General features: G+C 44.8%; 1 protein-coding gene across 1 annotated transcript in view; it reads right to left on the bottom strand.

The window, feature by feature from the left end:
- The window catches only part of GRK7 (G protein-coupled receptor kinase 7), a 111,411-nt gene that overhangs the window by 56,445 nt on the left and 39,254 nt on the right, over window positions 1-15,712 (bottom strand). The window lies entirely within an intron of this gene.

Here is a 15,712-nt window from a genome sequence, read left to right as displayed (position 1 = left end):
CTAACTTGGAATTTATATACGAATGTGGTTCAATACATAAAGTAACGAGACCTCTAATTGCGTAAATGTATTTAACTTGTACATGTATATATAATGAATAGTATGGCCTTGGTACAGATTATTTTTACACATACTTGTCTAAGCAATTGCTCCAATGCTACATCAAGGCATCTATCACGGCATAGAAGAAATCAGTGCCAAGGCCGGAAGCCAGTACCGGCATAGAAGAAATCAGTGCCAAGTGCCTGAAGCCAAGACATGATGCCATTTTCCTGTAACCCAGTTGCTCATGACTGATGTTGTGCACTGAGATGTTCAGGTTGTCAGCAATATCACTAACTCCTATGCTTCTGTCCTCCTAAATCAGACCTTCAATGCGGCACAAATTGCCATTTGTACTGGATGTGCTTGGCCGGCCAGATCGCTGCTCATCTCAAACTTCTGTCCTGCCGTTATCAAAGGCAGTGCACCAAACCCAAACCTGTTTCCGTGACATGATGTTATCACATTACACATGGACAAGTTGGTGATGAATTTCAGCTGCTGATGTGCCCTTTAGACGCAGAAGCCTGATCACACTATGCATCTCAATGTCTGACCATGTTTCCGCCATCCCTGCTATCTTACAACTGATGTTGGGACAGTATGACTGATATGAGGTGCAGTCTAATGGCCTGGTGGAGAATTAGAATGAAACAGAGAACATTAAACACGTGAGAGTTCTTGTTACCTTACTTATTGAACCACGTGTGTGTGTATATATATATATATATATATATATATATATATACACAGTATATACACACACCGATCAGCCATAACATTAGAACCACCTGCCTAATATTGTGTAGGTCCCCCTCGCAAGCAAGCAACAAATTAAATATTTTTTTTCTTTTTTGGAAAAAGTGTACTAACTTACTGGCATGGCCAATTCTCGATTGGGAAAATGTCTAATTGTATGAATAATTCTTTACAGCATATGGGACCTAAATCACAGGAACAAAAAATGTGCCAGAAGGTTGTGGGGAGATGTAAGTGGCATATGAAAAGCTCTGAGTGGCCTGTGTGTGGCATCTGGAGGTCTGAGCAGCATGTTGGAAGGCATGTTGCATGTGGTGAAGTATTAGGCATGTGGAAAGGTCTAAGTGGCATGTGGGGAGGGGATGTAGTTGGCATGGTCGTGATGCCAGCGCCGGAATCCCGACAGGGCTCACAATCCCGGCACTAGCATCCTGACCGCTAACAACCCAACGGTACGTATTAGGGTTAGGCAATAGGGGAAGGGTTGGGGTAAGGCTGTGGGGGAGTTTGGGGGGGGAGGGTTAGTGTTAATGGCAACTGGGGGTCTTAGTGCATGTTGGGGGATTTTATGGCAAATGTGGGTCTCAGTGCTTGTATGGGTATTTAATGGCAACTGGGGGTCTTAGTGTGGGTTGGGTACGGGATCCCAGTGGTCATAATCTCAAAGCCGGCATCCCGACAGGGTTAGGATACAGACACTTGTCGGTCAGTATCCTAACCCTCCAACTCTCCCTACCCCTAACCCTCCCTGGTGCCTAAACCTAACCTCCGCCCCCCTAGTACATAAACCTAACCTCCCCCCTTAGTGCCTAAGCCTAACCCTCCTCTTAGTGCCTAATCCTAACCCCTAACACTCCCCATAACCCCTGTACATAAAGTCGGGATGCCGGTGCCGGGATTCTAAGCACTGGCATCCCGACTATCAGGATTTTGACCAAATCCCCTTAGTGCATGTTGGGGAATTTTATGGCAAGTGCGGGTCTTAGTGCATGTAATGGTATTTAATGGCAACTAGGGGACATAGTGCATGTTGGGGAATTTTATGGCGTGTAAAAAAATTCGGTCACAAGTTGGAGGCATATGATACAAATTTGGAGCAATTGAGGAGCTTGTGGAGGCATTTTTGTATGGGTGGTTTGGAGATGTGTAGTACATTTTGGGGTTGCTTTTTAATTCTTTTGCACTAAAGGTTAATATAAATTCCTCCATCTCTGTGAATGTTAGAGGGTTAATAGAAGAAAGATTGAGAATTGGTGCGCAATAAAATAGGAGGTGCAACAAGAGGTAGAAATACAATAAACACCCACTACTCAAAAGAGCATGCAAATATAATTGATGTAGATCACCCTCTAGCGCTCCCCCAATCACAGGTACACATCAGTGACAGATAACTGAAAAGCAATAATCACCATAAATAGACTCCACTTGATAATGGGTCATCCAGACATAACCATATAGAACATCTTGCAATCTAATGGCATATAAAGGTAGATTCTCCTATCCTCCAGCTTTTATGCGCTGATCACAGCAACCCAGATACAGAAGGATATAAAAAGAAATACAAACATAGTATAGGTCAAACTAAAACACAATAAATTTTAATGATAAGGTGCACTCAGTGTAGGAAAAAATCAGGCATTTAGAATCCATTCAAGACGCTCTATATGGTTATGCCTGGCAGTGATAGCTAACCCTCCCTCCAACCCTGCTACTTACCTTTGGGATTCTGGCGGTCGGGATGCCGGTCCCTGCATTCTGACCACCGGAATCCCTGCGGTCAAGATATTGACCGCATCCCACGGGCAACATCTTGTCCTCTTTAGAAGGTTAGATAAATCTTCTTCTAATTGCTTTAATCCATTCCTTCTATATTACCATATACATATACTTTAAAGAAAAGTCTTAAGCTGGGTACATAGCAGACGATGTGCAAACAACGCGATGGTCGTCCCGATTTCCTTTGAACTTCCGGACAAATGATATAAACACTGTGCAATCTTCCAAACATCGGAATGATATATCGTGCACCGTTCAGTTGTTTGGTCGTTAACTATATAATGTTGACATATCGCCTGGTCATAGTGCATACACACTGCACGATTTGCTCAAAATCGTTGACGATATCTTCAGATTGACCTGCATGGCAGGCAGATCTGCAGATGTGATGAAAGACTCATCCACATCGTGCATACACACTGCATGATGTGGATGATTTGTCGTTTTTGCAATTGATCCCTTTGTAAGGGTAGAGAGCGGAGCTGTGGGTGGGGTGCAGCTGAGCCCAGAGTCCCCACTGAAGGTAATGGCCTACGCAGATGATGTCACGGTAGATTCTGTCTTCGCTGATGGAACATCTCATCGGAGAATATTCTGAGGCCTCATGCTCCAGAGTAAACCGTGAGAAGTGTGAAGTTTTCTGGATGGGGAAGGAAGGCGATGAGTTCTGCCTTCTGGACAGCTTCCCACAGGTCAGTTCCCATATTAAAATCTTATGTATACAATTTGGCCATGGTGACTATGCCTCCCTAAATTGTGATAAAAAGCTAGAATATGCTACCAAGAAGGTAGAGAGATGGAAGTTATCTCTGAAGGAAAGGGTTGATCTGTGCAAGATTCCTATTTTTTTGTATGTCAGTTACATATGCTTTTTGCCTCAATCTATGTGGCCCACATTGAATTCCTTGTCCTTCCTACTGTTGTGGGGGAATAGGATCAATACAGTCAAGAGAGGCATCACCTACAGACCGAGGAAAGACGGGGGTTTAGACATGGTAAACACTGTGGTCTTTTTTGCAACAGCTTTTTTAAAACTGAATGTTAGGAGTTTGTTTTCAGAGGCTCCCCTTCGGTGGGCAGAGGGATTCAGATTCTGGGTGTCTCCCTTCCTTAAGTTGCGGTTAGAGGGACGCCAAGTGAGAAGCTTTCGGTTTCGGCATGGTTACCTCCCGATCTACGTCATTCAGAACTTGAAGCTGATAAAACGATTTGGTGTGGAGATGGGTCAAAAACTTCTCCAGAAGGGAGTTGGGGAGAAGAATTTTGCAGACTCCTTTCCATGTCCCGCTGTCACTGAGGGACTGTCCGGGCGATGTTGCTTCAACCAGGTTAGCTCTGCTAAATACACAGAGGATACCGCAGAAGTTTAAAGACATCGCTTGGCTCTCTTTTCAGGGCTTTATGTTGGAGGGAACCTCATGTGGAGAAGTGCCAGTGAACGTGGTTGTCCACGGGAGGAGTGTCCAGGGGTGGAGGAGACGATGGACCACTTCCTGCTTGACTGTCCCTTTAATTTAAAGTTTATGACTAGCTATAGAAGGACATTGGTATCCCATGCCTTTCGGGTCTTAGTTACCCTGAATGGGCTTATGGGGTAGTCAGAAGGTACGGTGGATTTAATTTAACCACAATTTATTTAGTTAGCTTAGCAGTTAGATTTCACATATAGAATGCAGAATGGGCCTGATTCAGAGCCGCTCGCAAAAAGCGAGAGCTCGCTCTGACTCAGGGCGGCCGCTTTTTAAAAAAAAAATCCAGCCTCCTGGCCGCTTGCTAAGCTGTGGGTGACCACCCACAGCTTTTGCGAGCAGCCAGGTGATGGTCGCGACCATCGGGTTTGCGACGAGACCCTTGTGGTAGGGTCTCGTCTGCCGCAAGCCCCAGTGAGCTTCCGGCTCTAATAGAGCTGGAAGCTCACTACTGACATCACTGCTGATGTCAGTAGGGGTGTCCATAAATGGCAGGTGTTCCTTCAGGAACGCCTCCGTTTGTAAAGCCAACCCCCTCCTCGCCTATCAACATCGACAGCCGCCCCGTTTGTAGTGAGCCCCGGAGCGAGTGAATTTCTCACTCGCTCCGGGGCTTGCTCACGCGAATTTGCGCATGCGTGCGCAATGCCCCAACATCGACCCAGGGGATGTTGGATGTGGGAAAAACTCACCAAGCAAGTCTTTCTTGTAGCCTCCAAACTTTCAAGCGTTCCCTGAAAGCTCACCTTTTAATGCATGTATCAAATTATTGAACCACCCACATAACCTCTATAAGCTATTCTACCCAATTACATCCCCTGTACACAGTTCACAAAAACTCACATATGTTCTTTTCATACATTCACACAACTCTATTACTCCAGGCTAACACTGTTGTATAACCGGATCTCACAGAGAACTTGTTACCTTTGAAATCTGGTTGGACCAATATGCAATATCTAGCACTTATCCTCATGTCTCAAACTCCTATTTTAATATATGTTGTAAGCTTGCGAGCAGGGCCCTCCTACCTTTTTCTCATTGTTATTACAGTACCAAGTCCCGTATTATTATCAAGTTTCCCCCCCCCCAATTGAAAGCACAACAGAATATAGTAAATGTTAATAAATAACTGTTAATAAAGAAAATTAAGGATGAAGTAAAATGAACAGGTCCTGCGCAGTCGCAGATTTCCTATAATTGGTAATCTGCGATTAGCTGAATCAGCCCCAGAATCAATAAGGCTTATCTCATATTAGTAGAACTCCTGGCCACAGAGACAATGACCACCAGAACAAACAGTCTAAAGTTCAAAGTCAAGAAAGCAATGTCACCAGTTGTGTCCTGGCAAGCAGTTACAAACAATGGCGAGTCATCTCTAGCGACCTATGCCTCCACAATGGGAATGTGTGAGTCTTATAAAGTGCAGGCAGCCAGTGGATCTAGGAAAAAATAGGGCGTCAGTCTGCCAGTCCTGGATGGCAGCTGAGACAGCCAGTAGTGGACATAAGGCACAACCATCCTCTGGTGCAAGACCTAGTTCGAGTTTCCTAGTTTCCTTTATTAACGTTGTTTGCCTCGCTTTTCTTTTAATAATATCCCTTTTCCCTTCCCTCTCTTGCGTCCTACCCTCATTCTGTGTTTCCCTTACCTCCATCACAAAATCTTTTCACTTCCTCAATGAGTCTACACTCTCCAACTTTTCCCTTTTTTTTTCTCTCATAGATATTCTTCGCTGTGCACTGGAATCTTGCCTGACACCCAACATACAGTGACTTCTGCTGTGGTCCACAAGCACAACTTCTCACCGATGGGGAACCTTGGCTCATGTGTCATCCTGGACCCCGTGAGCTTCCCTTGTTTCTTTTCGAGCCACACCCGCAGATGCTCAGAGAACATAGACATGCTGCCTGTGCTAGCTATTCGTATCACTATGTGAATAAGATGCATTTAAAGGTAAAAAGTCACACAAAAAGACGCTAAGCGCTACCGAGTCACGCCATGGCATGACGCGATTAGAAGGGCTGCGATTAGAAGGGCTGTTTAATGTGCAAGGAGGCTAGATGTATGATGACACATCTGTACTTGAATCTGATTATGCTCTGTTCTCAATATCTTTGAGATTGCTCTCTGCTGATTCCTGGAGTTGGTTTTGGAGATTCCCAGAATATCTGTATATTTCTGAGCAGTTTCAGTCTTTTATTCTCCATGCCTGGATTGACTTCTTAGATAATAAAATTAAACACTGGGGCGATCCAATCCTTTTCAGGGAAAACTCGACGGCTGTTCTGCATGACAATATAATTTCTTAACTGGCTCAGAATTCGTTGTGCTCGGGGCGCCACCTACTGCATCTTGCTTCTTTCTCCACAAACTGACTCAGACCATACTAAGACTTCCCTATCTATATAAAAGCAAGGCAAATCCACTTTAGGTAGTTTTCTCTTGGCCCAAGTGCAGACTAAATTGGACTATATGAAAAAAACATGTTATCACTGGGGCAAAAACACTGGAAAGTTGTTAACTACCATGACCCAGTCTGCTAGACACTTCTAGCCCTCCTCTCACTTCCACCTCTGCCAAAGCTGATGCCTTCTTTCAGTATTATAAAAGACCTTTAAATGGTGACAACTCCCTGTCCTTTCCTTTTTTCCTGTTTGATTAATGAGGCCGATCTGACCACCCTGATGCCTTCCCAAAATGATCTGTTTGACACTGACATCAAACTCGATAAAATCTCTGCTGTCATCTCTGGTTTGCAACTACATAAAACTCTTGGCCCTGACGTTTTCACTGGGGAATATTTTAAGCTCCTAAAGACAACACCCTTCCTACCCAACTTTTAACTAAGTACATACCTCTCTCATTCTCAAACTTAATAAAGATCCCCCACTCTTGCTCTATATGGATTTTTACACGTTAGCTAAAACTAGAGTTAATTGGTTACAGAGTATTCTCCCGCAACTGCACTGATCATCAATTAGGTATTATATAATATGGGCGCCATTCGGTCCAAGGCATCCAGTCGGTGGTCACAATGGTTGCCATCTCCTCTTCTGCTTCTTCTAATGTTCTTAGCTTTGACGTTCAAAAAAAATGTTTGATACTGTTTACCTGGCCCTTTCTACAAATGTTGCTGATGACCAGAGAATTTGGGCCAGACTTTATGGCCCTTATTGACTATTTTTATACTATTCCTCATACCTCTTTTCTTATTAATGGTTCTTGTGGTTCCCAAATTGTGATATACAGGTGTACCAGAGAGGGTACACCTGTATATCACATGTACCAGAGAGGGGTGCCCTCTCTCACATCTATTGTTTAATATTTCTTTAGACCCCATGTTGTGTATCCTGCAAAAGTGGCCTCTTTTTCAGGGTATTCGGGCAGAGGCTGAAGCTTTATAGGTTATTGCCTTTCGGGATGATCTTTTGCTGTGTGTCTCTAATCCTGCCTCCTCCTTGCATCCTCTCATGGTTTGGATTGTGAAATTTAAATTGGCTTCGGGCTTCCAGGTTACCTTAATAAATCAGTAGCAATGTTTTTGAATCCTCAAGTAACCTGCCCTTCTTGGGTTGAACATCTCCACTTAACCTGGGCTACCAGCTCTATTACTTATTTGGGTACGCAAATCTCTAAAAATGCATCAGATTAGTATAAACTTAATATTACTCTGGCTATACAGACACTAAAACTTGATTTAGAGAGTTGGAATTAGCTTTGCATTTCTTATTTGGGAAGGATCAATCTTTTGAGGATGATTTCCTTTCCAAACTTATTATATCCCCTACAGTCATTGCCCCTTTTCCTCACCAGGTGGAACTCTAAGTTAATTGATGCTTTTGGGCCTGATGCAGTATGGATCGCAATTGCAGCTGCGTAATTGCATGCAATGCAGCTGCGAAAATATGCAAATGACTGCCACAGCTCAACAAGCATAGACGCCCACTACTGCTTTCTCACATACGTAATACCTCGCAGTCCTGCGTATACATCGGTACCATCAAAGCACATCGGCCCGTCATGCACAATTATAGCAGGTCTAACCAGTCGCAGAAACTGCAAGTCTCATCACACGCAGTACGTACTCAACCTGCATTGCAATCACAGTGGCTAATTTATGCACGCCCACTGAACGGCGTTCAAACGGACAGACACGCCTGCATTTCTCCACCCACTCTCCCGTCACCACCTCCAAACACTCACAGCCTGTCACTCATTCTGCGATGGATTCCTACGTAGTGTGGTGCATACGCATGCGCAGTACTGAAATATCTGCCAATCTGCGTATGTAGTTGCAATTGCGTACGCTAGTGAATCAGGCCCTTAGACCACTTTTATTTGGCAGGATAAGCAGCCTCCTAACATTCTTATTAATCTCGGAATGAAGGCAATAACCTGCCACATCTTGTTCATTATAGTTATGCAGCCGATATGTGATATCTTCTCGATTGGCTCTCTCATGGTGACACCTATGCCAATGCTGCTTTGCAGTCCACTTTTTATCCAATTGTGTTTACTGGCCGTCTTACACCTCCATGATCCATGATCAAGAACTTCATGAAGCTGTTCTTGATAACCTCCTGCTCATTTTGCGGCATTGTTTTTAATTTATTTTAAGTTGCACATTTCATTAAATCTATTCATATGCCCTTCCTCCATGACCCTGATTTTCAAGATAGCATAGCTGCCCAACCCATTACTTTCTGTGCCACACAGGGCCTTCAGTTTGTTGGTCAACTGCTTGACCGACCCTCATGATTTGTCTTAAGTTACTCTGTGGCCATTGCCCAGTTTCCTTCCATTAGTTCCTCTGTTTTTGCTTTTTTTTCAGGTCCAACATTTTGCTAACTCTGTTCTTCACTTTTGTTTTTTATTTTTTTAGATTCGGATAACCTACTTGATAAATTATTGTTACAAACTCCCCATGCTAGACAGGCTACAGGTTTGTATTATACATTTTTAAGAGTGATGCTAGACCACATGACCCTCTCTTCTGGTCTGCAACACTGGTTATCTCATTTTGCTGCACTAGAGATATCCGTTCTTTTCCATACTTCTATAAAACTAATTACCACCTCTAGATATGCTGAGATGTTTTTACATATATTCCACTACAGCTATTTATCTCCCCATAGAAGCTTTGTTATTGGCCCAAGTGTGGTGGTTCTGAGGCTGATCTACTACAATGTCAGTGGTCGTGCCCGGTTATCAGGGGGTTTTGGGTTAGTGTCTGGAGATTTGCTTCAGATGTTCAATTATGTCACTTTAACACCTGAATAGACTGTTTTGTAAATGCTTCCACAGGGCAAGAGAGTCTCTAAAGGGGTAAAAAACCCAACTCCTCTGTCGAAGCTGAATAATTGGCTGAGACAAGTTCAGTTTAAAAATGTAATCGCAGCAACGCCATCTTGCGAATGGCCGCAAGACTCCATTTTAGAAATGCGATCGCAAGACGCCATTTTGCGAATGGCCGCCTAAGCTCCATTTTGGGTGAACTCACAATATAGTACATGTGGCGATATTTTTATTAGCACAATGCGATCGCTTCTTTCACCATTTTTCATATGCACAATTATACTCACAAGGGCTATTTTAATAAACGCATATTAGCGAATGCATGAGACTTAGTATGAAACCGCTGAAAAAGTAGCTTTATGCACACGCATCTGCCCCAAATTATCTAGCGTCCTTATATCAAACCCCGAATACTCACACACTACATATTCGCACACAAGGTTCCAGTAGCATCAAATTGTATGATTCAAGTTGGTTAAGTTAGTTTAAATGCTAAGAAATAGAGGTTTTTGATAACTAAGGTATTATACATGATAAGCAAGGTGTGTTTGGTTTCGTTCTGATGCGTACGCTTTTTACAGCATCCCGGTGTTATCGGTGGAGAGATCGCATCATGCAAACTCAAGTTACGGATCGCAGAACTTACAAGCAACAAAATGTTTAGCTGATGGAATGTTACAGGAGGCGTTACTAGAAAGACCCCTGTTGTCGGAGGCAGGGAAAGTCTATTTGAAACAACCTGTTAAATGTGCCGTAACATATGCTTCTCCTCTGGGAACCAATGAGATCAGCAGGAAGTTTTCCCTTTGTCTTGTTTCAGTCTGGGGGGGAATAAATACATGTGTCCAAATACTGGTTTGCCAGTTCATGCTGAATTTTGGGTGTACTGAGGATATCTAGTCTGAGGTCTATCTCTGGGTCCAGAGGCGCAGCGTATGTATAACTGTACTTGGGTCTGTATTATTTCCTTTTACGCCTAACTTGTGTATGTATAGATTGCGAGTAACTGTCTGTACTTTTACCTGAATGATACTTGTGCGTTGGAAACACAGATTCCACTCCTGTCTTTACTTGCGGTTATACTGCGTATGCAATTAGCGTTCTGTTTAGAGGTTATAGGCAGGTTTTTGTCTTAGAGGTTCTAGGCAGGTGAATCTTAGAGGTTTATAGGCAGGAATATACTAAAGGTTAATACTGACGATTCAACACCTCGCTATATAGACAGCTGCTAACAAAAGTATCCTCCATGTGTGGATCCAAATGGTCCCACCCCTTTTTAGACATGTTTAAGAAAAATAGTTTTATCTAATGAGAATGGACAGGCAAGAAGCTTTCCTTCAAAAGGAGAAACACACTCAACAGTTTTTTGTGGTTTGCAAAAGCTTCATTGATGTACAGTCCACCCGGGATACGTTTAGGAAGCCGGCGGCCGCAATACCGACCGCCGGCTTCCCGAATCCTCTATCCCACCTAGGGTTAAATGAGAGGCGTCTAAAATCTAGACGCCTGTCATTTTCCCGACGCCGGGAGACAGGCACCCGGCATCCCGATCGAAGGGATGCCGGGCACAACGAGCAGACAGCCGCAGGGGAGGGTTAGGTTTAGGGCACCCGGGGGGGACTTAGGGTTAGGCACCCCCCCCGGGAGGGTTAGGCTAGGGGGAGGGAGGGTTAGGCACCCTGGGGGGGAATTAGGGTTAGGCACCCCCCCGGGGGACTTAGGTTTGGGCAGCAGGGAGGGGGGGTTAGGCACTTAGAGGGGGGAGGTTAGGGTTAGGCACTTGGAGGGAGAGGTTAGGGTTAGGCACCCCTAAGGAGGGTTAGGGGGGTTGGTTAGGTTAGTTTTTACTTACCTTAGGGACGATCGGGATTTCCAGCGCTGTCGGGCTTCCGCTGCCGGGCTCTGCTCTTTTGTCGGGCTGCCGCTGCCGGGAATCGAACTGCCGGCCATGTGGCAGCCGGGATTTCATACCGAATGCAGTCCACCCCTATTAGAGAAAGTATCTGGCATTGTTGTCACTCTACCCTTTGGTATAACTCTATAATCATTACCTTGGTCTCCTCATGGCTCATGTTTTGACATTCTAAAGTCAACATTGATGTTGGGCCTAGTTCTGAAATGGATGCTTTTGCTTTTAGATACAACTGCTGTGCAAAAATATGCTAATGCCTTCAGGAGGCATCTAAAGGAAAAAGTCGCCCCCTGCCAGCATCTCAGATCTGATGCCTGCGCCTGAAGACTCAGGATCAATAGAACATCGCAACCATCATGTTTGCAGCATCGGTCATCTAAGTAAATCTAAAAACTTGCTCAGAATGGCCACCTCCTACCCACTTGCGAGGCCAGTAAATCTGCACTGGCCTCTCCACTCCCAAAAACGTGGCCGCCCATCCCCGAATGGCCACAGCAAGTCAATCCCATGACACGCTGTAGCTTGGGGGCACTGTGGGGTTCATTCAGACCCGCTCGCGAGAAAATGACGCTCGCAAGCGGGTCGATGTTTGCCGAATGCGCATGCGCACGACTGAGGGAGCTCTGTCGTGCGCATGCGCGAGACCCGGCGAGCGGCGAGAAATATGTTGCTTGGGGTCTCGCACCAAAGACGGCGTGCTGTCGATGGTGAGTGACAGCACGCCCCCTTTGGTGGGCGTGCCGGGGGCGTGGCTGCCAGACGGAGGCGTTCCCATGGGAACGCCTACCGTCTGAAGCCGGCCCCACTGACATCAGTAATGATGTCAGTAGGAGTGATTTTGGCTCTGATAGAGCCAAAATCACTCCTGGGCTTGCGGCAGCGAGACCCTACCGCAGGGTCTTGTCGCAAGGACGATGGTCGCGATGGTCAAAGACCATCGCGACCATCTTTTTGGCCGCTCGCATATGCTGTGGGCGGTCACCCACAGCTATGCGAGCGGCCAGGAGGCCGCTCCATTTTCAGGTAGGAGGGCACTGATTCAGAGCGAGCGCTCTGGTCAGAGCGTTCAGCTCTGAATCAGGCCCTGTGTTCGACAAAGCAGGACCCATTCTGCACATATGCAGAACGGGTCATGCGCAGTCCCCGCCATTGCTGATGGCTTCTCTGAATCAGGTTAATTGTTTGCTTATCTGTTTTTTTGCGTCTCAATACTTATTACTCTACTTGTAGTGGCTGCTTCTATTGTTGATTATTGCACATGTTATATACTCCAACAAAAAAAAAAAGATGTCAGCCCTACGTAAGAGTTAGAGGGAGACATATCTACGTAGTGCTGCTCTTAGGGCCGCATTTGGCTGTGGGGATAAAGGAGACGATATTGAAACAGGAGTATATAGACATTACCACATTACTGTTTGCTTTTAAAAAACTGGCTACATAGTATGATAGGAGGAATGATAGTAGAGGGGAAAAATGGGCCAGGAGCCGAGTCCCTAAGAAGTTTGGTAATTGGCTACAAGCCTTGTGACAATGGGTCTAAGTCACAGTTGTACGTGATTCTGATGTTTACGGAGTTGAACAATTACCAGTAAACCATGCATGCATCAAGGTACATTACCGTAATCACTCGAAGTGGCTTGTCATGACTGTTTTTGGGTCGTGTCACACCCTGCATCTGCAATCCTGTAAGCAAGAAATATGGCTTTGGCTTCTCAATTCCCAAGCCCATTGTGCGGGACTATGGACTCAGGGCCTGATTCAGAGGCGGACGCTATTTGCGCTTGCTCGTTCAGAAAAAGGGGCCGGCTATTTAAATTGAGCGCTCGCTCTTTGCGGTCTGTTGACGCCTCTATGTCTGAGCGAGCGAACGAAACATGCGCTCGCTATTTTGTAAAGATGCCCCCTGGCCGCTCGCATCCTACGTCATCTCCACTATTTATTAGATTAATCGAGTACATCGAAAGGCATCTGAACTGCTCGCAGTGCTTGTGGTTGGATTTTCCTACCGCAATCATGCGAACAGTTCAGGCTAAGAAACAACCAAGTGACGTGGTCGATGACGCTGCTTTGTTAATTATGCACACCCTTAAAACACCCGTTTTGACCGTTTGGCACGCCTGCGTTCGGATCACCACTCCCCGTTTTCAAGTACCTTCCCCTGTTACCACCCACAAACGCCTCATCCTGTCACTCAAATTAGCAGGCACTCGCTATTTTGCGAGCGCTCGATTTCTGACCGCAAAGACTGGTTGGTGCATGCGCATTATGACCCATACGCATGCGCAGATGTGCGAACATCGCTCGGAGCGAACGAGCGGCCGCTTACGAGCGGCTCTGAATCAGGCCCTCATTCAGGACTGCAATAATTCAAATTATCTGAGACCGATGCTGCGTCTTTGCATGCACATGCTGCGACAATTCATGCAGACACTTGGATTTAAAAAGCCACCGATGGGCGTCTCAATACATCTCCAGACGGCTGCGACACTTGCATATTTTTGCATCGCAGCTGCCTACAAAGATGCAGCAGCATTAGCATACAAAACTGAATCAGGCCCAATAGCAATTCTTATCGGGGAGGAGGGTCTTCCCTATATGCTGTTAATACATTCCTACTATCACAGAAGTTTAATGCGAAAATATTATTAATGTTGATTGCGGGGCAGGGGTTGAGGTGCATGATCAAATATTATAGTGCTGTGTCATATTTAGCCACTCTAAAAATAGCTGTTAATAAATAATAGCGGTCTAACTTATTGGTATTATCATAAAGCAGTGGAAAATGGTTCAAAACAATGTCATGGGATTGCAAAGGTATGGACTTGTGGAAATCTTTCATGAAAGGAAATCGATTCAAACCCCTTTCAATGGCCGGCTATTGGTCTTCAAGGTGCCAGGAACACAGCTAAGAGAAAGGGTGACTGCTGGGCATTCAATGATGATGGATACCATTATAGGCATAACTCCTCAGCTTGGTGTGGTTAGCAACCAGGCTTTAGATGTTTCAAAGGCAACAGAGTACCAATGGGTAGACCGCAAACCAAGGGTTTTAGAGAAAAGGGCCTTGATGCCAGTGTGGGTTGTGTAGAGTAAGATTTAGTGTATAAAACAATTTATCAAAGGTTATACCTCTGAGACTAGGATATCCGTTCTGGAGGGAGAAGAACCTATACCGGAGTAAGAAAGTTTGTTTAGGGTGGCCACCCCAACTACCGGTAATATCAATTATTTTCTTTGGAGTCAATTGATGAATCACTTTTTCATATGGCCAGCTACACGGTACCGTTAATGGAATATGCTGACTGAGCCCAGTGAACTATACACGGGTGAAAGGTGGACAGTTGCACCCCCCCTCCTTTTTTTTTATTATCTATTGTTCTTTTTTATACTTGTATTAAGTTTTAGCATACGTTACGGTTTAGCATACGGTACAGCTGCACCATTAAGCCTGTGAGTCTCAGAGACCATCAATATGTTTTTGCAACACTAAGCTATTATTAGCAACTTTGTTAGGTACTGTATGTAAAGATACAAACATTCCATTGAAAAATTCATCTGACAACATTTGTCTTTATCGTGGAAGAAAATTATTGCAATCATTCATCTACCTATTTATATTTGCTGTATCCGATTTCTTGTTTATCTTCAGGAAGTATCTAAGCTTTCCAGGTCTTTTCTCGATTGTTTTTTTTGTATGTGCTTTTAGAACAATTGCTGAAATTGGATAAATAAACCATGTGTTAATACACACTGTATTTTATGGTTCATATGTAATATACTTAGGGCCGTATTCAATTAAGTGCGAAAAGTCATGTTTGGTGAAAAGCGTCCGCATGGCGAAGTTATCGCCGCATTCGCCAGTTTTGATGCAATCTTTTTACGCACATTCTCAATGCGCGCTCCCGCTTTTCGCCCTATCCAATTGCAAATACGTCTGTTTGTGTTGATAAGGAGATTTATGTTACCTGATAAATCATTTTCTTGGAATCCATAGGGGACACAGGCTTCACCACTGGTTATAGGTGGCTGAGCACCAGATAGTTAAGTTTCTTTACCCTGCAGCCCAGGCTCCCTCTCCCCTATACCCTGCCCCCAGTCCAGTTAAGATAAAAAGCCCAAGGCAAGGAGCGAGAGGAAGGAGACACTCAGTACAAAACACAACACATAGTGGAGGTGAAAAAGGGAACCAGTAACAGTGCAAAACTCCAGCAAGTCGGGTGCCTCAAGGTGGGTGCCTTGTGTCCCCTATGATTTCCAAGAAAAGAATTTCACAGGTAAGAACATAAATATCCTTTTCTCTGGTTATTTAGAGGGGACACAGGCTTCAACACTGGGATGTCCCAAAGCTGTCCTCCTAAGGGAGGAGATGCTCCTGAGAACCCTTTGCCCCAAGGACACATTTGCAGAGGTAAAGGTGTCAAAGGAATAGAGCTTGATGAAGGTATGGGCTGTTTTA

This window comes from Taudactylus pleione, unplaced genomic scaffold (genome assembly GCF_031769625.1).
Source record: "Taudactylus pleione unplaced genomic scaffold, aTauple2 ptg000066l, whole genome shotgun sequence".
In the NCBI taxonomy this organism is placed as follows: domain Eukaryota; kingdom Metazoa; phylum Chordata; class Amphibia; order Anura; family Myobatrachidae; genus Taudactylus; species Taudactylus pleione.
The sequence above is the reverse complement of the archived record's forward strand: the minus strand, read 5'-3'. Positions and strand labels throughout refer to the sequence as shown.